Genomic DNA, 24,909 nt, shown 5'->3' with positions numbered 1-24,909 from the left:
AATGAGTAGCATTATCAAAACGCAACACATGGAAGTTCGGTGAATCCTGTTTAGTTTCTGTTAGTTGTCTAGTTCACCATTTTACTCTGAATTGCATAATTGTATCTCAGTCCATCCTATTTATGATATTCAAGAAAAACTTATTAGTAGGTTTAGAAAGATAGTGAAATATGTACTGCAGACTGTATTATAAAGGAAGCTGCTTCAGCAACACTGAAGTATACAGCTGTGATGAGAAGTCCTTAAGCTTCACTATTATCCCTGTTCTAAAGCAAACATAATCTAATTCTTTAAATCTTCAGTCGCTTTTATTCATGTGGTATTTTCTTGCACGTTCTCTAACAACTGTAGGATACGGTAATGCAGTCACTTCCATTCATAGTTGAGTAACGCCTAAGTGAAATGTGAGTATTGCCCTCACACAAAGTACGCTTTTAGTTAATCACTGATCGTTTGTAGAATTCAACTCTTGCCAAATTGAACATATGGTTTGTTTCATGTTGTGTGACCCTAGTTTTGAAATAAACCATAGACTAGAATTCCAGGTGTCCTAAAACCTCATAATAAAGCCCTAATAAAGTTACCTCGTGCATCAGGGCTTCGCTTCTATGGTACCGTAGTTCTAAGGAATCGTAATTATTGGTGTTGAGTGAAGCGAAGTATTAGCACTGGTCTATCTAAAATTCTTTCATTTATGCTCTGCAGGCCTGTTGGCATGAATAGGATGAATTGAGGTAGGCTGGATGTTTTCGGCTTTGATTTTTGTCCCTTACGTTGCCCATTGTGGCAAACGCTCATCTTCCATTTCTAATTAGTTTTGTGCCCAAATGCCATTTCAGGGTGCAAAATTTATGTATATGAAATCCCCAGATCAGGAGAGTACTTGATGTGTTGTCCAAGTACAAGAACAGTAACTGGAAATCTTTGCTATGTTGGGCTTGGCTGGGCTGGGTTTCAGACATGCTGAGAACGTAACATCTCCTAGATAATGAAATCAAAAACTGGCCAGAAATTCCATAGGTCATGCTGCTTCTAAGCCTGGTGTGTCCAACCTGCAGCCTAGCATAGCTTGCAGTGCAGCTTGCCCCATGTGATCGTGGCAGTGACTTTTCCAATGAGTGGCCCAAATAATTAGGAGGCATTACTTTCAGAGCAACTTTTACAGATACAGCCCTGTATCATTCCTTTCATTGTGGCCCAGGCAAGCCAAAAGATTGGACACCCCTGGTCTAAACGGTAGAGTAAGCCTAAAGATAGGAACTTGTCTCCGACTTTTCAAATTGCTATTTGTTCTTATATGCTTTGTCTACAACATCGCTTTCAGCTTTCAGAATCTTTGATAAAAGCTCAACTCTTACAATTGCACTGCACTGAATCTCTTATGTGATCCATCTGATAAGGGTGAAGAACACAAAACCTTTTTTATACACACGTGACTGTGAACTCTATGAACTGAAAGAGCTGCAGCTTTTTTGAAACTTGCTTCCAGGTAAAGTTTTGCCAAACCATGATTATAGCTGATAATCTAAAATCTTAATTTTTATTTTTGTTATATATTTTTTTATTTTTTTATGTTATTACTTAGTTGAGATAGAAGATAAGCTTAAGAATGAGTGTCCATGTAGTCTGTAGAGAGTGTGCAGTGCAGAAAAGGGCAACTGTATTATGTTAGGGAATACCATATCAGATGAATTTCTATCAGAAGATAATTTCTGGTTTCCATCCTTAGGGCAGATGAGCATGGTTTTTCACTGGTATTCCGTGTCTAAATTGCAGAAGGCAGGTACTGTGATCAGAGCTAACACCGAGGTCTTAGTAAAGAAGCAGCAAGTCATGTGGGATGTTTTTCCTTCTTCACTGAACGTATACTGCTTTTTGACTGGCAAAATCATTGAGATAAAGCTAACGAAAGGTGACTTAAGGATTGTGTAATAGAGTCTACAACCTCCTTTTATTTGCAACTCATAATCTGTGTAGTGTGGTATATAGGAATAGAGTAAAACCAAAGTACTTTATTATGAATTTCTTCTCTCTATTTGCTTTTCATCCCATTTAATGTCTTAAGATAAACTCCTGCTTTATCCTCACATCCTTAAAATAAATTAGCGCTAATAGAGTTCTTAACTATTAAAATTTTTTGAACCCAAGGTATGATAACAGGAATCTGAATCAGTAATTTGTTTCAAGTTCTTTGTTTCTTCAATATCTGAATCAAGTTAATGCTAAAATGTAAACAATTGTATGGTGTAATTCCAGTATATTTATCCCCTATATTGTACATGGAGTTCAAATTTAACCCCCTAAAATTGGTGAGAAATTTATTGCTGAACTATAAAATTGGACAGTGAGGAAATCACGGTCAGGAATTCTGCAAAAATATTTTTCGTTTCTAGTCTTATTATTATTCTCAGTCTGTATCAGAGTAAGCCTGATGCTATTTTAAACAATGTAAAAACAGTAAAATATTTAATCGTTTGTATTTCCAGAGTACTAACGTGAATTAAATACTAACAATGAAAATTTTAAAAGACTAAAATTTTGAAAGGGGAAGGTTATGTATATACCTTTTATTCTCAAAACATTAAGCATGGAAAAATTGCACAGGTAAGGAAAGGAAGAGTTGATGGCACATAATTCACAATTATGCAGATGTTCTGTGACTGATCTGTCCTCTGGTTCAATGTCAAAATGCAGTGCTCATTTATATCACAAACAATAGTGTAGTCACATGACAGGATATTCAGAAGATCAGACTGAAGGAGTGCTTCTGTGTTAAGTGTGTGATGAAGAATGTGTTAACAATGTGGTTGCAGTTTTCACGCCTCTTGTGACTCAAGAAACCATATCAAGAGTCATAGCTATGACAGACGCGTGCCAGTCACTGTTATCCCCTTTTTAAAGCCTGTGACTGATGGTTAATGTATGCAGTTGCTTAACCAAGTCCTAGTAGTCGAAGTACTAGGCAGCACAGTCCAATGCAGAAATAATTGACTTAATCCTTGATGGCGATATCATTTTTACTTCAGAATAATTTCTATTCATTAGTAGTGCTGACATACAAAAAACAAAAACAACAACAAAAAAAAACCACCAGAGGGTAAGTGGTAGTAGTGTTTTATTTGTGAATATTTGTAACTACGGTCATGCTTTCTAGCTGAAAACCTATGACTGACCAGCTGAAAAAAAATATTAATAGTTGCTTAGTCCTATTAAATACTGTAAAGTAGTACATAGTATCATTAGGAAAGAAAAAAATGTACTATGCGTATCTGTAGAATAGATTGAAGTGATAAGTAATTCCTGTGAAAAAGATAATTTTGCAATTGGTACCACTATTACCAGAAAGATAACATCAAATATGGAACAAAAGCAGCAGCTGCATTTTATGTTTTTAAATTAGGACATACCAGAAAGCTAATGGGAGTGATATGTCAACTACTGAGTTCCAAGTAATGCAAATACTTCTTGAGATGTAGAGAAAGAGTCACTGTTTCAAGAAATAAACACAAATAACATGAAGAAAGGAAAGAGCAGAAGAACGAGAACACATCCCAGTAATGCAGGGTCAACATGGGGAAGAACAGGTATCTCTGTGTTATTATTCAATGTAAATTTTTTGTAATGTAGTAATTTGCTGTTGGCTTTCGGAGAGGTCATTGTTCTGCAGAGATTGTGATGGGAAGAGAATTGAGAATTTGGAATTGTTGTTTTCTTACAAGATATGTTCAAGTGTCTAAGATTGCTATTAATGGCTTTGTAGAATTCTGCCAAGTAATGAAAATTATTTTTGGTTTTCACCCATCATCCAAGGAAAAGTTTACACTGTTTCCACGTAAGCATATATGATAATAATAGAAGGCTAAAAACTATGAGGATAGGCATATGTAATATGGAAAGTGAGAAAAGATTTTAATAAGTGACAAGAGAAAACAAATGTGAATTGTTTAACACTGAAAAACAGTTAATTGTTCTATTATTGTACATAATGATACTTTCTCTTATGATTGGATATTTGGGTAGCACAAGTTAAGAGAAGTTGATTGACTTCATTATAATGAGGGTCACGTAGAATAACAAGGTATCTGCCAAATACCATGCAGCTCAATGACTCGCTGTTTCTTCATCTTCCTCAATACAAAATGAAATGCTTGCTTCCCTATGTGCTTTGCTCTTCTGAGTTAATTAACTAAATATGTTGTGGTCGTTTAGTCAACAAGCAGATATCCTGTTATTATTTAATTAGTCATATGCTGAAACATCAGTAAAAAATGAAGATTCTGTAAACTAACAAGCTCTTTGTTTTTTGTTTTTTCGTTGTTTTTTTTTTTTTTTTAAACAACCTCAATTTCTACCACCAGTCCAAATCTATAGCAGATTGCTTCCGTGAACAGTTTTGTAAGATTTTTTTCATGGTTGGATCTTGACCATGTTCCTTATCAGAAGTTCTGAAATTTGTTTAGAGCTTTTATTTAGATGTTCAACAAATAAAGCCATACAAATTCTTTCATACGCTTTTGTTTTTATGAAGTATTTTCCTGTTGTCAGTTTTGGATGGTCTGCGACGACAGAGGTTTTCATTTAAAAATAAATAAATAAATAAATTTAGGAGTTTTTCAGGCTTTTTCAAAGCATTGCTCTGGCATTAGTGGTTCATATTCCTCCTGTGTTTACCTATTGCGTTCTGGTTTTAATCTTTTTGTGTTTTTAGCTAATATGACTCCCTAATTGCATGGGCATTCGTGTTCTTGTACTTTGCTTTGTCCCATTTCTGTTGCTCAACCTATTGTTGAGATAACAAGTTCCATGGGATGATTTGCTGCATATTAGCTGCTGATGTTCTCAACTTTAAGTCATTGAGTTCCATAATATACTTGGTGTTAATGGTGTAAAAACATGCCTCTTAACTAACTTTTTAGGAGGACCTTTTTTCATCTTAGGTGGTATTAGTTGCTACATCCTGTTTAGCCTAAGTTTCTTAAATATTTTTATATATGAACTCTGAGCCACCTATCAGTGTACTATGTGTTGCGATACTTAACACTTCACTTGAGTCTAGAAATAGTAGCTCTGTATATTTTTCCTTTCTTTGGAATACGACTTGTCTCTTTAAAGATACTACTTAGCATGATGCAATCCATGTGAGCTCTTTGAGATCTACCTCATTTTCCAGTCCTGTCAGTGTTCACAAATAATCTTTTAAGAGTCTGTTCTGAATCTTGCCTACTGCTGAGGTCAGTCTAACAGGGCTCTAGGTGTCTGTTAATCACTTTTCCATTCCAAATTCGCATATCTCAATTTTCAAATCTAGAATGTTCTTGTTGCATGTCTGGGGGAGAAACTATGAAAACATCGGTCATGCTGCTTTAAAAATAAAAAATAAAGCCACCTTTTTTTGGCACTTCCCATCAAGTAAGCCTTGGAAAATGAGGGTTTTTTTTTCACCTTCTTTTAATACTAGCTTTTGTCTTTTGTTTGCATCGAGTATTTGGTTCTCTGGTACTGCCCATAACATCCTAAATTAAGTTGCAGCACTGTTAGTTGATGCTTCAACTTTCTATAAATCTGGTTAGTCCAACTCTTCCTAGCAGAATATGCACTTCAGTTACCAGAAAGAATAAGCATGTGTTTCCAGAGATGAAGTACATTCTAGAGAAGTAGACTACGATAGTTTATGTAATGGTCTTCTTTCTCAAATTAACTGTGAAAATAGTACAAGGAAGATGTGTATAATATATGTGCTAAATGCACGAATAGACTATCTGAGAAAACTATAGAAATCACAGAATCACAGAATTGTAGGGGTTGGAAGGGACCTCTAGAGATCATCGAGACCAACCCCCCCTGCCAAAGCAGGTTCCCTACACCAGGTCGCACAGGTAGGCGTCCAGGCGAGACTTGAATATCTCCAGAGAAGGAGACTCCACAACCTCCCTGGGCAGCCCGTTCCAGTGCTCCATCACCCTCACCGTGAAGAAGTTCTTACGCACATTCGTGCGAAACTTCCTGTGCTGCAGCTTATGTCTGTTTCCCCTCGTCCTGTCTCCACGTACCACTGAAGTAGTTGAAAGAGCTGTAAGAAAACTGTCAGCTTAAGTTTGTTCTAAAGTTAGCTTGTGTTTTTGTGGCCATTGAGTTCTTGAAGCCACCACAATATTTGTTGTAATCAAATCTCTAACCTTTAAGGATGGTTTCATTTACTAGGACTAGGGTTCCTTGATATTTTGTGACATGAGTTTATCTGTGTAAAGCCGAAATGTTTTGTTAGGTAATAAGATATAACGCCATGGAGCAGTGGAAGATTTTGTTTTAGTTTCCTTTCTGTACTTTCCTGAGATAGTAATTAAATGGATGTTGTGATTCAGTGGAGATTGTTGAGCCCTGCTTGTTGGGTTTGCTGTGTCGAGAAAAGCATGAAGACAAAAATGTCCTTATGTTCTGACCTTGTGAAATACAGACCAACAAGTTTGGTGTCTTAGTGTGTTTGGATATTACTTTTCTTTTGTTCAACAATTGCTTTATATAAGTGAACACTTTTCTATCCCGTTTTGGAAGTTTAGCTTTACTGGAGAAAATGTGCAGTGGTTTTCTTGTGGGCTATGGCTAGATATAGTAACGTAACGATAAACAGTGCCTCATTACTCGCTTTCTGGTTACAGAGACTTTTGTTTACTGATACTTCCTTTAAAAAGAAGGAGCAGTGTTTCTTTCTAGTGTATATTAAAAAAAAAAAAAAAACAACTTCTGTGGCTTGAATAGTGCAATTGATGAGGTTGTAGCTTTTGTTTTATGCAAGTTAGAATAATCCAGAGGAGGAATACAGGATCCTTCTCCATGTAGCTAGATAGCTCTGTGTAGAAATATCTAGGACAGTTATGGATGACTCATTGATTGGTGGAGGATTAGCTGTCATAAACTGTAGCATCTTAAATCCCCTTGCAGATGATCCTATTTGGATTTTGGTTATGCTATAAGTTAGCTCATTAGCTTCACAGAACTAATGGAGTCTTTCCTGAACATCTCCACATAAGCAAGCCCAGATGTTCTTAGAAAAGATCATGAGAAAATTCTTATAAAAGACCATGAGAATTTGTTTACAGTCCCTGATGTGTCTGACAGTACTTTGGAGGAGTCATCCACTGCCTGTCCTAACCACAATCTTAATACACAATCTAAGATGAAAATGTCTGTTTGACTTTTCACAGATGTAGCATAACCTCCCAGGGACCTTAATGACATGTTAATCAACAGTAATAGGAAGCTTGGGCAAAAAGTGATGTATTACTTATTAAAACAGAATTGCATGCCATTAAAAAGTAAAAGTAGATGCTGAAATGGAGATAATTTTCTAAAACTAAGGTGGACATATGGTTTTTTTTGCAACATGTGGAACTGATGTTTTAAAGCTGAAGCAAAGATGAGACTTGAATTTCAAAGCCTTGTGTATATAATCTTTCATCTCAAAAAGGACTTTGTTTTTTTTTTAATATAACGACGGGAATTTGAGAGTGATATAATTGCAGAGCAATTGGTGTTCCTTCTAGTTGGAAGAAAAAGAATTATGAAGCAGCGAGCATGAGAAGGTGCACTAGGTGAATTGTAGTTGACAGATGTTGTCACATTTCATTCTTTTTTCACAGCTCTTTCCTCACTGTGGGGGGGAACTGAAGCATAGCATGGAGGTTTTGTTGTCCTTAGGTGAGAGGCACTTGATCTGTCAAGGCCTCAGAAGGCACACTGAGTAGGGATGAGAAATGCTGATGTGTATATATAGTGAAGACTTCTTAAAACATTAACCAGAAAATAATTTTGAGCCTTCCATATTAATCAAATATCTGCATATTTTTTTCTTCCCCAATGTATTTTACTGCTTGGAGTCCTGAGTATGTAAGTTATTGAGTTTTGCTCCCACTAGGAGAGGTAGGGAGGTGATATAAAGGAATATATCCTTCAAATTCTTCCAGCACAGTATGAAGGCTTTTTGTCTTTTAATACCCTGGTAAGTCTAGGACCACTGAATTCTGCAAAACTGATCAACAGTGAACGGCCTTTTCTATCAAATTCTAATTTCTTTTGGATGAGTGCTGAGGTAACATCCTCAAATGGCTGAACGTAGCTGCTACAAAGTCATCGCTTAAAAGTGTTTTCTACTTCAATATCACCTCTGTTTTTAATCTGCATTTCATGACTCCTCTTTTTATCATTTGTGTGGATGTACTTAGTGTTTTCAGTTCGCAGTCCTAATGTATTTCCAAAATGCATTTAGCTGAAATAGGAGACTAATGACAAATAACTGCATTAAAACCAGCATTTCTTCAGAGTTTCTGGAAGCAGTGTATAGGAATTCCTAAATATTTTTGCTTTAAACAAAAAAAATGTTTCCATAATGTTTTTGTGGTGTGTTTTTTTTTTTTTTTTTTTTTTTTTTTTTTTTTTTTTTTTTAGACATTGCACTAATTGAAACATGGTATCTCTTAGGGGCGTAGTGATTAGTGAAAAGGTAGTAGTGGCACTGTTTATCACTTGGTGCTATCATCTACTGAAGCGGATGGATGGGGTGCTGTTTACAGGGTAATGTGAAAATTGAAGTGGATTTAAGTATGGAATTTATATTAGAGCGTTCATTTTTCATCTTCCTTTCTCAACTCCAGAATTAGTAAATTCACACTTCATATGTCAGCACTGTTTTTGAAGAAGCCATGTTTATCACATGTTATTTCTTTGGAAATTTTCAAGGATTTGTAGAGTTGAATGTAGAGTTCATCAGACAACATTCACATTGCTTATTTCTAGTATTGAAACATTGTTACATGAGAAGCTACAAGCGTACGATTGTTTCTTTTAGTTTCTTTTCAATAGCTGTAAAATTATAGGATCTAAAAGTCTACACAAATTCTGACTGATGACATTTTCAAGTTATCATTGGATAGATTTTAGACAACACTGCATATGCTGGATGCTGCCTATCATGTCATAAAATAAATCTGTTTGTTCTATTTAGTCACTAGTAATAACAGAGGTACAGTAAATGTCATATCTCTGATAATCAAAAATATGAGCTAGATGCTGATTAAAATCTGAAGTGCATGCCCCTGATTTAAAATGTGAGAAAAATCTTATGTCATTTTAAGGTAAATAATTGGCAAGGGTTTGCATAACCAGCACGTGCTTATATGTAACATCTCCCAGAAAAATAATAATAATTGTAATGAATGTACTTACTTATCTTTAAGCAGTACGAACTAAAAATGGTTGCCAGAATATATGCTATTTAAAATTTGTCTTAGGGAGACAAAGGTAATCTATGGGCAAAGGGAATAAAACATGAAAATCTTTTCGTGCACCCTTCAAATATCCTGTGTTCACAGGATAGATAAATGTTTTGGGATGACAACTACACTGCAAAAGACAGTTGCTATAACGTGCGTTATACTGAATGCAAATATGCTGAGGTCAAGCCCATGGCATGCTGTAGTTTTGTGCTTAGTCTTTTTCAGATTAAGTTCAGGTCAGATTTGGGTTTTGGAGAGGGTGAATGGAAGGTGTGGTTTGATTTCCGTTTACTGTCATGCTGGGTCTTTGTGCTGAAAGTACCACACATAGGCCTCCTCCTCTCCTAGGATTTCCTTAGAAAGCAAAGCATCTGCTGCCCGGACTACAGTATTGTTCATGCTACTCAGTTTACTGTTCTGCAGAAGCATTGTCTTTAGCATCAAGCATACTATGGCTTTGGCCAACACAGCAAGCAGCAATAAACTACAAATGAATTGAAGTGTGGTGAAGTAGCAACCTCACCTTCAAGCTTTTATTGTATCTGAAGTTAAGTCAATGTTCTGGTAATAGTTATTCATAGTGAAAGGTTACAGACACTATAAACATCCGAAGTTATAAGTACATCAGGATTTTGCTGAGAAAATATGCCAGCTATTCCTTAGACTTTAAACAGAGCTGAAGACAGAGTGGGTTAAATGGATGTAAGACTTGCATTTTCCAAAATACTGTTTTAATTGATAACATAAAAATAGCCAATAATGACCATCTTATGTCCCCAAGACATGGCGGCCTGAACAGGATAAACCAATATTCCCCATAGGATGCAACCTGGAGGTTCATGTTGCAAAGCTTCAACATCAGAGAGAGAAACAAAATCTGTAGAGTTGTTTTTGTCTCTTCTGTGTAATTTCAGCTTTTTTAGATAGATAATTTTCGGTGCTGAAAAATAAATATTAAGGGAAGCATAATTAGGATTTAGCGAAAGAAATGAACAATGCTTGGTGAGGTGAAATTTGTTGGAAAGACATATATCTGATCATTGATGTTTGTAACAGTTCCTGTGCATGGATGCTGAACCAATGAAATCTCACAGTATGCTTGCAATGAATTTTCATGAAAGAGCAACCAAAGTAGAGAATACATTTTTATTTTTGAGCAAAATAATAAAGACTTGTGAAATCAGATGCTTAGTATGAACCATGTGAAACTGTGAACTGCTAGGCTAATGTTAGTGTTTCAGATAGGCAATAACGAGTGATGTGAGGAGAGGAGGCATATTCCTCATGCTTTGTTTACAAGCATAGGGAGCTTTCGTGGAGATGGAGTACAAAAATGAGAACAGTTTAAAAAAAAAAAAAAGAATTTTAGGAATGCGAAGGGAGGAAAAATGAATGTTAATAGTTTCATCTTGTACATTCTGCAGAAATTCTGTGGGGCTGAGAGAATCTATCTGCAGTGAGAAGGGAAGATGGCTAGTAAGTCTGAGGCTGAAAGCAAAGCCAGTGAGAAACACATGGAGGCTGAAGAATATGCGCACTTGGCAGGTAAAGGGGCAAAGAGATGACTTCACAAATTCGTCAAAATTATTATCGTAGTTATCCAGAAAAGGGGGAATTATTGTGATGTGTTTTTTGTTTATCAAAACTATTCATTTGTTGAGAAGGTGAGTGTGGCTAACTGAAAATACTGGAAGCTCATATGAAAAAACGCTGGGAGGAAAAGATATTGAAGTCATAGAGACTATAAGAGGAGAAGAACCAAGTGTTAACTAAACTCAGTGGCAAAGCTCTTGCTAAAATCCCTGGGGCCTGGTCAGACTTGGGGACAGAAAAGTAAGAAGCAGCAGGCAAATTGCAAGGATGCCTATAAGGAGAGAACAGCTAGGTACAACATGGAAAGTGCCTCATGCCTAAAGCAATGAATCAGCAGTAGCAGCTTGTTTTCCATCACTGAAGAGAGAAGTTTGTTTACTTGGCTCAAACCGTGCTACAGAAAATTTTTGTGCAGTCAAGATTTCTATTAAAATCTTTTAATAAGCTTTCAGCCTCTTCAGTATTCATTTCTTAACAAATCTATATACTGTTGATGTTTTCTTTTGAAGTTGCTGCATAACTGGTCAAATAACGTCTGTGGAATAAAATTAAAAATCTATATAGAATTACTGTCCCTGTTCCCACGTATATTTCAAATAGCAAACTGTTATTACTATTATCAGTTGGACATTTTTTAAAACCACATTATTCTTTCATAGTCAGGAAAATATTTTAGTGACTAACTGTGGTTCTCTTTACTAAGGAATACCTCATTTGTTCTGTCAGATAGGCCCTTTCTGGCAATGAAAGGGGCTGTAAATGCTTCCATATCCCAGATGGGTACGTGGCTGGCTTCTATGTTTTCCAGTTACTCTTTGGATACTTCAGCTTGTTGTTTCACACTTTCCCATTTGATGTCATGGGTTTGTCTGCGTTTTGGTAACTGTGTTGTGCATTTATTAATAAAGTAAACACAGTTTTAAAGCAGTTCTTGAAAGCACCTTATAACTATGCCTGTGACTGTCAGTCATGTATCATTCAAACAAAAGATAAAACAGTGATAACAGAAGAACTGTAGGGAGAAATAAGTGATATCAGTTTGGGCAGGTTTGAGTTATTTCATTCTCTTGGATTTTCGCAGTATGGACACTGTAGTGTTCTCTCTGAAACTGAAATTGTCTATTTATATTTAAATTCTCAGCTACAGGAATCTGCTGTGAGTTCCTCAGTGTGTTGTCATAGACTTGTTTTATGCTTTATGTAAGACATAAATCTTGCCTGGGATTCTATGCTGTTAGTTAGTGTTTAGCAGCAACTGAAAGGATTTATAAGTGAGATACTAATTTTTTATTTTCTCATTCCTCTTCTGATTTGTGCCAGCAGCAACTTTTACTCCTGTTAAGGTTCTGCACATAGAACTGTCTTTTTTTTTTTTTTTTTTTTTTCTCTTTTTCTTGAATAGGCTTAAAATACCATAGGGTATTATCAAGACTGCTATGTCATCGTTCTCTCTTTTTCTTCTGAGACCATTTTACAAATTCCCCAGCAGTACAATGTTGACTAATCTAATGTTTGAAAGTATTTAATACAAACAAAATTAGGGGGTAAAGTCTTTGTGTTCATTAAGAAAAATTTGTGATTATATTTCTGTTCTGCTTAAGCCACAATTTGCGTTCCCACAGAAATACAAAATAGAATTTATGCCTGTTTCTTCATTGGCACAGAAGTTGGATGGGAGTTTTAAGATGTTGATTGCGTTCAGCTCTGCCTCTGCTCCTGTGTCTGACAGTAAGCATTTGTGTCAGTGGATTGAACCCGGTTCTCCATCTCATGAAGACATAATCATGACATTAAGAGTGGATCAGTGTTCAGATGATTTGTACCTAAAGTGAGCATCGATTTCTCCACTCTGGAAATAATCAGTGCAAATAGTGAACCAATAGAACTAGTGGGCAATTCCAGACTTAAACACTGCTGATAATTGTTAGTAAAAGCGAGAGTTCATTATTTTTCTCCAGTATTTTCACGTAACAAAGAGTGGTCGTTGTCTGAAGATTAGTGCTATTTCACTGCATTTATGACTGTATTTATGGCAGGTACCAAGAAACAGTGGTGTTCTGTGATCCCTGAGGATGCAGTAGGTTGCAGGAGATGCTCAGGGTGACACTAGTTTCATTGACCAACTCTTATCCAGACATGATGCTCACCAATCGATTACCTGGTCCCGTTTTAAATCGGATTCCTCTTCTCAGAGGAAAATTTTGTGAACCTCTTGGTTCAAATCATTGCAGTTTTGTAAAATCAGATAAATCCTTCTTAGAGGCCTTACAAGATTTAAGTGCAGGTACTCTAATAGAGCACTACTTAAGACAGTGCCACAAAATATTGCAAAGCATCTGCTGTCAAGATTCTCACAGCTAGTAAAATGCAGTGTCTTTCCTTCCTTATAGGAGAGAACATGGTGTACAGTATCTCTGCCCTGACAGTGATCTTTTATGGTTACACTGCTATCTCCTGATTCAGCTGTACTTGAGTTCTCCCTCTTGGGAGCTATTCAGAGATGAATCACTACCAGGAATGAAAGCAGCTGTATTTTGTATTATCAAATTCAAGAAATTTGACAGTGGCTTTAATCAAGAATCTAAAAAGAGAAACACTTTAATTACACTGTCATTGTCGACTGAGATTCAAATCATTTAGTACAGCTTTATGGAAAAGGTTATGTCTGCACTTAATATATGCTGTGTAGTCACATGAAGTGATATTGTTGTTTTTTTTTCTTTAATAAGTCCTTAAGTGAACAGGGAACCACTGAAACCCCTTAATATAGCTCTTACTTGAGGGCTAAATCAAATTCTCCTTCCTGGTGAAATTACTCTGTGTCAAAAACCTTTCTCTTTTATGTACATAGAAAATATTTTATTGCTACATCTGGCCTGGATAGACAAAGTGATATTCAAGTTTCTTGTTTACCTACCTTTAAAATCAATAGCACAGTTACATAAATCTCATCTTTAGGATCCTTTCAAAAGTTGTGTGAAAATAGTCTTTTCTAAAAGGGGAAAAAATAAGCTTGCTGGAGCAATTTATGTCAAAAAATCCAAACAGATTTTCCTTACGCAGCAGCCAAAGACCAGGAAAACAAATAATAAAAATTACATTTACATAAACCTTAGACTTTTGAAAAGATTACATATACAAGGGTCACTTAAAATTGTGCTTAATTTTAGGAGTTTCTAAGCATGACAGTTCTAATCCCAGTCTCTGTAGAGAACATAGTAATAAAATGTAATAAGAAAAAAATGCTCTTCAAAATGCAAAAGCTCAGTTTAGAGAGAGAAGATAGAAGTCAGAAGTGAGAAAGGGAGAAGAAAAGATATGTGAAGTGGGATAAAACGCGATTTCACCTTATCCTGTGTGTTATCCACTTGGCCACCATGGTGATCAAACAATGCTATCTGTCCATACTTTTTCACTCCATAGATAGCTCAAGTTTTTGTTTCCTGTTAATGCCTGAGATAAAATCTTTGTACTTATGCAGGTGTGGACATACTCCAGATGCATAACATCTGGGTCCAAAAAAGGGAGGCTATTTGTACATAACTGGTTACTATGTACAAATAGAGTTTGCCTGACAAGATTTGTGCATCTCTAAACAGACCTTATAAAAGCTGAATGTGTGAACTTTTATGCTAGCAAGTGAAGTTATCTGGAACCAATGTTTTGTAGGCATCAGCCAAAGTCATTTTCTTTCTCCTCAGTTGCAGCAAGAGGTGAAGCCTCAAGCCAACTGTGGCATAGTATTCCAGAGTTTTTTGGATTAAAAGATGCGTGCTGTGACAGGGTCATCATGCAGTGGATAAACAAGCCATTCCTAAGAACAGCTGGTAGGATGAGTGAGGATTTTAATCTCTCAACTTTAAGTGGGTGCTCTTTTAGGTCTTGTTAATTTAAATACATCTTAGTCATGCAGACTGCAAGACTTCCCTCTCCAAAAACAGCTCGCAGTGCAGACTTCATGTAGTTCCCAGACCTCCACCAGCAAAGCACTTGCCCTGGAGTTGTTGTCCAGCGTCTGCAGAATGTGGAGGTGTTGGTTTAGTCCCAACAGGCCGTGCCAGTTTGTTGAGTGTATTCTGAGTAGAAATGGCAATTTGAAATGGTGTGCTTTGAATGTCTGATATAGTGGTAGCATAACATTTTTGAAGATTAAGAATGAGCACTCTTGGATCTGCATTTTCTTCTTCCACTTTTTCTGTTTTAACTTATCCTCCAAGAATACAAATGGAAGAGCAAAAACAAATTTGATAGGGCATTGAGCCACCAAAATAACCTCCTATCAGTATCTGCAGAGTAGTGAGTAGTGTGCAGAGTCAGGAAAGCGCAGTGAGGCCTAGTAGAGGTTTTCTGTGATCTGCTTTCAGTTTTGCATGTAATGCAATATTGCTGGAATAGTAATAACAGTGCAAAATAGTGAAATAGCTTAATCTAGGCTTTGTTTGGTTGGCTTTTAAATTCTTTTATAAAATGTTTTTTTAAAGTCTCCATCCTTCTTTCTAACTATCCCTAAAATAGTTTTGCAGCAGTGAGGTGAGCAACCTGAGGAGAAAGCAGTGTAGGAGCTTCTAGAGGACCCACTGTTTCTGGGGAAGAGAGCCCAGTTTAAACGAGGTACAGATCACCTCGGGGAATGAGAAACACATGGCTTTGATTTTTACCAAAGACCAACCGAAGTATGATGCAGCACAGATAATCATTTACGCTGTTGTTTATGTAGGAGTTTTGGGCCGAGTCCCAGGCAGGTATTTACTAACATTTGTATTTAAGATCGGAGATCTCTAGGCTGACCTTCTGCTCAAAGTGAGTGCTCAAGCCCAGTTCCCTCAGTCTTTCAGGGCAAGTTTACCAACATCCTTCCCGAATGGAGAGCCCCAAAACTGGATGCAACACTCTAAACGTGGTCCGATAATTGTTGCCTAAAGGTGAATAGTCACTTCCCTTATCTGTCTGTACTTCACAGAATCACAGAATTGTAGGGGTTGGAAGGGACCTCTAGAGATCATCGAGACCAACCCCCCTGCCAAAGCAGGTTCCCTACACCAGGTCGCACAGGTAGGCATCCAGGCGAGACTTGAATATCTCCAGAGAAGGAGATTCCACAACCTCCCTGGGCAGCCCGTTCCAGTGCTCCGTCACCCTCACCGTGAAGAAGTTCTTACGCACATTCGTGTGAAACTTCCTGTGCTGCAGCTTATGTCTGTTTCCCCTCGTCCTGTCTCCACGTACCACTGAAAAGAGACTGGCCTCACCGCTATGGCCGCCACACCTCAGATATTTATAAACCTGGATCAGGTTCCCTCTCAGTCTTATTTTCTCAAGGCTAAACAGACCCAGTTCACTTAGCCTTTCTTCATAGGGGAGATGCTCCAGGCCCTTCACCATCTTTGTGGCCCTCCGCTGGACTCTTTCCAAGAGATCCCTGTCTTTTTTGTATTGGGGAGCCCAGAACTGGACACAGTACTCCAGATGAGGCCTACTTCTGTTGATACAGCTGCCAACCAGTTGTTTAGCCTATGTATGTCTGTCATTCCGTTGTTCACAATAACAGCTTTGCTTTTGAGCACATCGGCTCATTTTTTAACATATGATGTGGTGTGAGACTTAATGTATTGCCACACAGCCAGCAAAACTGAAAATCCTAAATTTTCGGAAGTTGCAAGCAAACATTGCCAAGTAATTTGTGAGTAAAGGCTTCATAAATGACAACCAACCAATTTCTCTTACTAGTATTTCTAATGTACAAGCCAGTTTATGAACAGTCAGAACAACGGAAATTTTCAAACTTTGATTCACATGTCTTGGTGTTGTTATTTCACATATTCTCCAAAACAGTTTCAAGGCTGCTGCAAATAATATAGCATTTTGTTTTTTCTCTTTTGTTAAAATATTTATCTCCGTGGGAAAATCAAGACAAGTTAAAAATAGAGATTAGATGGGAATGCGAATCTTAACTTTGTGGCTGTGATTCTGCACCAAGGGTTTAGGGTAGGATTTAGCCCAAGTTCTGTGGGGCTTCAGCATGTGTACAGGTCATCCTTGTTCTGATGTTAATTCCAGGATGTTCTGCACTGCCTCTGCAAATGGTCCATGGTCAAATATACTGAAGAGGAACATACGGCTCTAATCACCTCAGAAAGGCATGAGGAATAAGATCGTCACTTAGAGCCTTTATCAGAAATAACAGCTTAATGTCTGTGTTTTTGATATTCTGTGTGGGTACAATTTTTTACAAGCATTATATGTACTGTAAAGGAAATGCTAACTCATGGCCTGAAGTAGTGATTGAGCACCTGCTGGGAAAGCAGGGACAACCCACGGGAGCTCAGGTGTAAGCAGTGCACCTGAGTGACAGAAAGGGCTGAGCCAGGCTCCACCCCTTCTCAGACCTCATTTAAGGGCTGGCAGTGGAGGTGGGGGTATCTCAATGGAGATCTCTTCTTCCTGGAGGTCTTCCAAAGATAAGCAGCTCTTTCTTCCTTTGTTTCTGTGTTCATGGCTGCTGTGTTTGCGCTTATTCTCATTTGCTGCAGCCTGGGATTGTGCTACCCTACTACTATTACTGTACTTCCTATCACGTTATAGCATAGCAGCATTACACCTACTTTAAAAAAAAACAAAACAAAACAACTATCTGTTACAGTCAAGGGCATTTGAATTTGGAGAAGGTCACAAATTAAACGTGTAGCAGAAAATAAGACTACAAAATGAGAGTGATCAACTGTAAAAGCATAGGAGGGGTACAGTGTGAATAGTTGGAAGGACAGTCTATGATTCTATGACAGTAAATTCTAGTGTGTGAAGCACTAGTAATAGACATGACGGCAGTAAATACGTAGGTCTCTGAAAGTAATGCCTCCTATTTATTTCTATGGAAGGTGCATCAGATACAAAGAGCACAGTAACTCTTGGATAGAGCAAATTCTCAGCTTCTTTTTCAAGAGTCAATACTACTAGCTGTGTGTTTTTACCAGTGATGAACAAAAACCTGCATACTGTGCTTGTAAAAAAAAAAAAATATATATATATATAAAAAACCTGCATGGCCATCCACAGCGTGACTTGTTTTTCATGTTGCTGTTGCCACTACTGAAAGGGACACAAAGCCACACTATGCTCACATCCACTGCTCGGTGTTCATAAACACTCAGCAAGCGTAATGATTTCAGTAGGTGTTGTTTTTTCTACTTGGAGGTGTGTAATGCCACGCCTTTGCTTCATATGCACTTCTGTGTCAGAGCCCGTTTTGTCAGACTTCCCCTTTGCTGCCATCTGTTGCATTGCAGCAAAGCGTAACAGAGTATTGGTAAGAAGGTTCAACCTCTACTGCTGTACCACCAATTTCTGCCTCTGACATAGCAAGCCACGATAATAAAACTCTTGGTGCAGCCCTTGTATGTTTATAAAGGGTAATAATGTGTTGTATACAAACATTTCATAGTTATGTCAGGTACGTATGGGCTGCATTATTTACCCATGTCTTAAACATAAGAAATCTTCTTGATTTTTTTTTTGAATAAAATATAACAATTTGCAATATCAGTATTTGTGTATTGATCTTGTTAAAAGCAATCATTACAAGATGAATCCATTGAAGTCCAGAATGTTATTGATTGTGCCAATGTTTGTAAAGACAAAATCCAGAAGAGAAGTCCATTTCTTAAGCAATTTGATCTTCAGGAGGTTGATGGATGGTCCCTCCTGTAAAAGAGGTCTTAAATTTGCTTTGGCACCTAAAGTGATCAGTTAGTTTGAAATATCTTAGTCATATAGCATTGACTGACATGTTTGCTCTTGATCTTGACAAGAAAAATCCTATGCTGTATCTAGTGTACTCTTGATGAAATATTTTGAAAAGTAATATCTGTTTTGGATCAGCAGATCAGTTTGACTTGCAGAATTGCTTACTGTGCTCCATCATTAGTTTACTGCTATATCTAAGTATTAGAATTTCATCCACGCCCATCTATATTATCAGTGTATAATGTAGATGGAGCTGGAGGGCTTATTTCTTATATACCCCTACCAGAAGAATAGCACATTCCATCTCTGCATGTGAATGGCCCCATTATTGTGACAAACCAGCCTGTGGATGTATGCTACTGTACTGTAGGAATGGGTTGATTTTATTTTTTTTTTTTAGCTGTCACTAGAAAAATTAAGTGCTTCAAACTTTGCTTTGTCTGAAATTTTCTGTACAATGGTAGTCAACATGAGTAAATAGTATATGCAGTTCTAAGTAAACACTTGTTAGAACAAATTATTTTCCTAGCATATTTGAGTCTGTTGCTTTCCAACCTGTTACGTATGTTTAGTGTAAGTTGCTCAATCATCTTTCATCTATTTCTCGATTGCTGCATGAAATACCTCCTTATTTGGGAACATGCCTGAACATCAAGTGAAGTCTGATAATTTATAAGCTAATTATTCGTATCAATGCTTTGTGTGATTGAGATCAGGAAAGTTGTATTTTCACTGCTCTGTTTGGTATTTTGTTTCCCACTGAGCAGGTATCTTCTAATTTTAATTTGGTTATCTTCTAGTTAATTTTTTTGTCCCTTTTCGCTCCCATTGTATTCAGAAGCTTTCTCCCTGTGACTCTCATAGTGTGACCTCATCAAGGTGATGAAACTTCAGACTTGATCTATCTCATTTTCTAATGGATTTTCTCTTCCCATCACCAAAAATAAGTAAATAAATAAGATTTTAATTAAGACAGTCCTTAGCCGAAATAACTTGGCTTGACCCATTTATGTCTTTCCTGAATCATCTTCCTGCCTTCAGAACTCTGGGTAGATATTATTTAGAACTAAAAACAAAGGAATTTTGAAATACCCATTATTAAATTATAAATTATTAAATTATATACCCATATATAAAAGTGAGGTTTTTTTGTAGGAAAAATGTGAAGCTGGAGATGCAGTTAGGTTGTTTTCCCACCTCCCACCCCCACTGGTGTACTGTTCAATGAAAGCTCGTCCTGACAAAGACAGAAAACTGTGGCTAAACAACATTAGTGGATGAGTCACTTAAAGAGAACTGGAAAGAAAAGAAAGGAAGAAAAAAGTCTGCTGCTTGATAAGAACCAGAATAGTTCCAGATGGTCTCAGTAAATCTTTCCATGCTTGCCTGAGGAATGAGGGACAAAAACATCCAGAGCAGTGGTTATATTTCCAATAGTTCTTGTGTTCTTGATAGAATAAGAGCTTTCAAGAACATGCGAGTTCTCATCAGGTTTCTGCGCAGATCAAGATCAGTGAGGTTAAGCTGAGCAGCACATTGCTTCCACAGATACTGAAACTTACTAACAGCTTAATAATGATTGAAAGCGTTATTATGAGGAATGAAGAGTTTGACAAGAGACTTCACTAGTATGAATAACTGAAAATAAAGGAGAGAGGCTTTACAGTGTCCAATGTAGTCCAGAGCTTCGGTAGCAGAAGATTCCTCCTCCATCCTTAGCAAGGCAGATTGAGTCTCTGGGATTTGCCTAATGGCTGTTACTTCAATAACTACGTGCAAGCTATCATGTTTCGAGTGTTTGTGTGTTGGGCATGTTTTTGGTGGATTTTCACAAGAAAAGATATGTTGGGATGGGTCCTGTAAGTTATCAATTTTTTTTGTTCCCTAGCTGAAAAATGCTTAATTTTTTTTTTGTTTTGTTTTTTAAGAAAAAGCGTGACTTTTCTCTTGCATCATTTTTGAAAGTGACAGAACTATTTTATCTAACAGTTGTCATGGTTGACAACAGTCTTGCTTTCTTTTGCCTTGATTCTGCATCAGAGCAAGACACAGTTGTCCTGGATTATTTCAGCATCAGGAGCTAGAGCTGTGGGAAAGCTCCAAAAATGGAAGTATGTGAGGATGCACTTTAACTGTGATAAAGGTGATGCTAAGGTCGTGGTGACCATGTTTGAAAGCTAATGCTATACCAGTATGGATGTGAGTGTGCTTGTTTTCAAATAGCATCAACATTAGAAATAAATTGCACTTCCTAACGTCTCTTTCCTATTTACTCTTTAAAACTTTCAGAGAAATACCCTTGAATTGAGAATTGATAATGTTTAAATATTATGCAGTGAGCTGCTTGGAGAAATGAGGGGATGGTTGTTGCTGAAATGTTCTTTGATATCCAGACCATGAAATGGCATAGGTTTTCTGCAGTGTATGAAAAACTCGTGGATATAGTGCTAATTTATGTAGACTAGGGCTTCTGAGAGCTGCCAGTAGATGCCTGAAACTGACAGACAAGACTGACTAACTCGTAGCTCTGCACAATCACTGGACACTGTGGTAGCAGCGCATCATTCACCACTTCCTAATCACCCACGGAGATTCAGCATAAAGGGATGCAAACTGGAATGCATTTTCAGATTACAATAACTGTAGGCAGCACAATTTCCTCTCAGGAGCTGCTGTGTAAACACAAGTGCAAGCGTAATCACCTTTGAAGTAGCTCAAGTAGATGTCAGGTTGACAGGTTTGGGCCTGGAGTTCTTGGCTGAAATATTACTGTCGATTGGTGTGAAAATAAACAACTGAGTGTGGGCCAGCATGAAGAAAAACTGCTGGAATCGGGTCTTTGAATTGACTCTAGCGAGGCTGTGAGCCAGAGAGTGATACTGCAAGACACCATCTTAGCTGATCAGAAGAAAGAAACAAAAACAAGCACTAACTGACTAGGGAAAGTATGGATACAAGCACAATTGCTTAATCTTAGATAAACAAAAATCATTAAACTTCTAACTTCACATCACACTCCAGTTTCTGGTCTTTGACCACACACTTTCTCCTGCCATGTGTGCTAGAAGATGGCCCCGTTCAGCTTTTCGCAGAATGTGAGACCCCACAGGAGAACTGCAGTGAATTGGTGACTCTCCCCAGCTTGGTGTCCTGGCCAGAGTGAAATCAGGGACTGGGAGCAATGACGTTACGTTTGTTTCCCCGTAACCGAGATCAACCTGCTAGTGCTCTTCAGTGGTCAGTGCTGTTGGCTTTGGAAAGATCTGCGCAGGTTACAATGTGCCTTGCAGGGAAGGAAATTAGGATTTTTTTTCTTTGGATATGGTCAAGCTTTTTGATCTCAAGGTGCAAAGATAAGAAAAAAAAATGGTTCCAGACAGCCCTTAGAAGCTTCAGTGTTTCCTTCATCTCTGTGTGAAGAGCACACTAGACACAGAATGATGAAGAGACATGAGAATTACACAGAGAATGGATGTTGAATTGCTTTTTTAATACATTTATAGCATGTGCGTTTGTAGTCTGCAGTTGCATGGGGGGGAACAAAAAGAATCCTTCTGTCTGTGTGTCAGATGATGAGGTTTCCAACAACAGTAATGGGAAGTATGTCAATTAAAAATGACCGTCTACTTACTACAACAAAGTTGCACAACAGAAACCTTTCTTTACTTACAGCTTAATTTCCAGATTGTTTTTGTGCTTGTTTTAAAATAAAATTCTGTGAGTTCATTTGTTTCCTTAGAAATATCATTGAATTGCTATGCTTTTTGTAACGCAGCTTGTGAAATGCAAGAAATGTGGGCTAGAATCTTGAACTTGGCAAGGTCAGCCAAAAATTACTTTATGTAAGTTCTCTTCTACTTCTTTATGTGTAAGTGTGTGCTATGGAGTGTTATGAGCATTGATAATCAATTATTTGATGTAAGGATCAGGTAAAAAACATACAGAAATCAGTTTGTCATTTGTAGTCTTTTCAAGCACAGGTTTGGGTTGTCTTTGAGAAGGTGGAAATAGTCATTAGTGCAGGAAAGATCATAATCTGAGGTATTCGAAGAATGAAAATGTAGAAAATACTGCTGAAAACAATCCAGTCCTGGACTTGGCTACTTACAGTACTCCATCAATATCTGCTCCTTGGTTAAGAAAATATGCTTGTTGTGTCCACTGCCTGCTTGTAATACGTTCCAACCAGGAAGCCTGAGAAGCAGAAATGAAGTCTTTAGATAGCTTTTAAAAAGAGCGACACAGTGTCATTAACGTCATTAACGTTAATACAGGCTACAAATACCACAAGAGGCTTAAAACTTAATACTTGCTTAATGTTCTTTCCAAAAAGCTTTGTTGCAATGCTTTTTAAGTGATAGGAGTGCTATTTATGGGACACGAGACATATTACGTTAAAAATGTATAAATTAAAAAGTACGAGTGACTTAAACCAAGGCAGCTGATTTTAGACAGAAGTAGACATGGAGTATCCTTCAGGATCTGTTCATGTTCAGGATAGATTAGGTATCCTTCAAGATCTGTTCATGTTCAGGATAGATTAGGGTTTGCTGACAGTCTGCCAACTGCATGCAAAAGGCGAGTTGTTGGTGGGTTTTTTTGTTTGTTTTTTATAATCTAGGTCAATCTAACTGCTTTCTGCTGTGATTTTGCTCTCATCCCTGTTTCCAAGATGGCCCCTCCTTTGAGATTTCTCACAAACTAGTTTAATCTTTTACCACATCAAGAATGGCTTGCATGTGGTCAGCTGGAAGGCAGAAGGGCCACACCGCCTTGAGCAGAACTACAACCATAAGAGATGGATACAGATGCCTGTAGACTTAAAGCTTCTGCACATGTCTGTGTCACTCAGTGTAGCCCTTTGATTCCATCTCAGTTCATCTGATATTATGAAAATGGTGTGTCTTTGTTTACGTCTTGAATGCTTTGTATTATACAAGAGGTTTCCAGGTTTCACAGCTGCTTTTTACAATGTCATGGAAAGCACTGAGGAGGGGAGGCAGATACAGAGGAAAGGCAAGTAGATATGAAAAACAGTAAAAACTGCTAAAATGACAATCTATCTGAGATGACAATTTATATGAGAGATCTGTCATGCAGTTTCATAAGAAGACTGAGTGTAAGAATGGCGGATGAGTTGCAAGGAAAGTTGCAGGTTCAAACATAACACTTTTTAAAAAAATGTCTTTAAAAGTGGTCAGAAAAATGATCAGCAACGTGAATATTTGAAGGATGATCAGACTTCTATGAAAGGGTGGTCAAGCTTCTACAGATACATTGACCTGAAGGGAAAGCTAATGGGAATTTGGGTGAAAATAACCATTTGGAAGAAAACATACATCTGAAAATGATTCTTGATGGACAATTGGGAAGGTATTGTGTAAAAGTGAGTCAGAAGTTCTATTTATTTGGAACCCATGAAAGGACAAAGAATGTAAATGTGTTGAGATTGTGTCTTGTGTGCAGAAATTCATGTTTCTATCTTTTCATATCTGGAAGCAGCTTAGGAGTTCATCTTGCACCTGGTGGCATCTCCTTTAATCTAACAAAGTGTTAGTGCTGATGGTTATTACAGTCATCTTCTCAAAACTGTCTCAACTAAGCTGCACGTTAGTCAGCACTCTGGCACAATTCTGCCCAAGCCTGAAGCAGATGGAATTGTTTTGTGATGAGCTCAATTACAATAACAGAGCTGAAGGAATTTGGAGTATTTCCAAAGTAGCGTTCTTACACACATTTACATTAGCATGGTCCATATGTTCGTATATATTTAAGCAGCCATGCAAATATCAACCAAAGAAAATTAGATGGTTACAACCTTGATCTTCCTTTACGTGCTATGCTACTTGATTTTGAAATCCAGGGCTTTGTTCTCTCTGGTAGGCGTATCTTTGCAGCTGTGGGGTTTCAGAAATACAGCAATCTTCTGATGCTCACAGCTGCGAACTGCTACCTGAGGGAAGGAGGGGGAAAAGGCATAGATGGTAAAAGAAAGTTATTGCAACAGAGAGCATTAAATTTTTCATTAGGGTGCTATAATAAAGCTGTCTGGAGTTTAAATGGTCTACAACAGACCTGGAGGAAGAGTGAATCAATACAGTCATATTTATGCAAAGGAAGCATAGAACCTCAGCAAAACCAGAGGCCAGTCCTTGTCCTTTTAATCACAAAAGTTCAAGCAAATGCAGCTAGTGATGTTTAGGAAGTAATTTAAGAAGAAATCAACTGAAAACCCAGCCAACATCTGGATAGCTTGAGTCACGTAAATGTTTACAAGTGCAAAAAACAGCCTTCTTTTTATGTAAGT

General features: G+C 37.5%; 1 long non-coding RNA gene across 6 annotated transcripts in view; it reads left to right on the top strand.

Annotated features, from left to right (window-relative positions):
• The window catches only part of LOC116216797 (uncharacterized), an 86,540-nt gene that overhangs the window by 30,288 nt on the left and 31,343 nt on the right, over nucleotides 1-24,909 (top strand). The window contains exon 1 of one of the 6 annotated variants that reach the window (XR_014884553.1): nucleotides 9,929-10,814. The exons of 4 other annotated variants lie outside the window; for them this stretch is intronic. This is a non-coding gene — a long non-coding RNA (uncharacterized LOC116216797). Of the gene's footprint in view, nucleotides 1-9,928; nucleotides 10,815-24,909 lie in introns of those variants that run through there. One more of the 6 variants, XR_014884554.1, reaches the window with a different exon arrangement.

The sequence above is a fragment of the Meleagris gallopavo genome, chromosome 7 (assembly GCF_905368555.1).
Source record: "Meleagris gallopavo chromosome 7, MGAL_WU_HG_1.1, whole genome shotgun sequence".
NCBI classification, from domain to species: Eukaryota; Metazoa; Chordata; class Aves; order Galliformes; family Phasianidae; genus Meleagris; species Meleagris gallopavo.
The sequence above is the reverse complement of the archived record's forward strand: the minus strand, read 5'-3'. Positions and strand labels throughout refer to the sequence as shown.